Here is a 1580-nt window from a genome sequence, read left to right as displayed (position 1 = left end):
GTCACCCGTATGGAGAAGAGTTTAGCTGTTTGAAATAGAGCATGTGTGATCTGTTCGCCTCCACAGCTTTACATGACCGTACGTGTACTGTACTGTGGGCCTCAGTGCAGACCGTGTGACGAGTAAACAGCCGAGCCGACCCGAGCAGATCACACTCAGCCTGACTTTAGCTCTGAGGTTATTTCAGTCCAGAATCAAATCTATGGCTGTTGGTTTATGACAGAGTCCGTGGAGGTTCTTGAGAAATGGAGAAACAAACGGCCCATTAAAGGAAACGAGACGTGCTGCAGAAATTTAACCCATTTGGTCCAAATCTAAAGTGTGAACAATTTACAAAATTCAACACAAATATGAATTTCCTTTCTTTTAAAATCATTGTTACAATTGATAAAATGAGTTTTATCACTTGATTTAACAGATTAATCATGTGATCAGTATACTAGACTTTGCTAGACTTTGACTACTAATAATAAAATAACAGAAAATCCAGATTCGATTAAAAAGAGCCAAAATTACAGTAAAAATCTGATAAAAATGTGGTCAAATTAAGTAAAACAGCATTTTTTTGTCTTTGTTTCAGTTTTAAATTTTTTTAAACATACTTATCAATTGACTCTTAAAAAAACAATCCAAATTTGATTAAAAGTGGCAAAATAACTTATATATCAATATTATATTAAATTTTGAATGAAAAGTGAATCTGTGAATATATAATATATAGTAATTAATTACACCATGTGGGTAAAGGTGGGTTTATTATCACTTTATTAAACAAATGAATCCTGTGGTCAGTAAGAGCAGACTGAGCGGCTGCTGGCTACTTTTTGATAAAACAAACTTAAATTTAAAAAACTAAATTTGTTAAAAGTAAAAAACTAATTGCTTTGTTTTTAAAAAATTGCTTTGTTTTAATCCTTTGTTTTAATTTTAATAAAAAAGTAAAGTAAACATGTGGCTAAAAGTATGTTTTTGCTACTACTTTTGTTACTATGTTAATCCTGTGATCAATGTGATTATCCATGTAGTAATTTGTTTATAAAAGTCCACTGTGGACTTTTAACGGGAAAAAAATCCAATTTATTAATTTCCAAAATTTTTAATTTGCTGTAAAAAGTGGAACAGACTTGAGTTTTGCTTAGTTTGAATTATCTGGTAAATAAAACACTTTGATGTCATATTAAATAAAAGTGTTTAGTGTTTTAACTGATGCCACATTTTTTATTATTATGACTAATATTACTAAACAGTTTTTGTGACTTCAGACCAATCAGAGCATGCCTCTTCTCTTCACAGTCATGTAGAGCATTAAAGCAGCAGCCTTGTTATTAATTATTGCATTAGACATGTTTAGATTTGCGCTGTAGAACAGGGACGGGGGGTTAAATAGAGCTGCTGTAGGACATAACAGACTGGCCCGTTTCCTCCCTTTCAGTGAGAGCAGCTGAGGTACCAGGCTGACGTAGGTCCACATCATCACAGCTCGAACCTCACCACGCCAGAGTCATCCCACACTGGGTAGAATTGTCCCAGCGGGTCTGGGAGAACTGGAGAGCACCGGGTCAATGACCAGGGCCGGTTTC

This window comes from Salminus brasiliensis, chromosome 16 (genome assembly GCF_030463535.1).
Source record: "Salminus brasiliensis chromosome 16, fSalBra1.hap2, whole genome shotgun sequence".
NCBI lineage: Eukaryota > Metazoa > Chordata > Actinopteri > Characiformes > Bryconidae > Salminus > Salminus brasiliensis.
Note: the sequence above shows the minus strand (reverse complement) of the source record.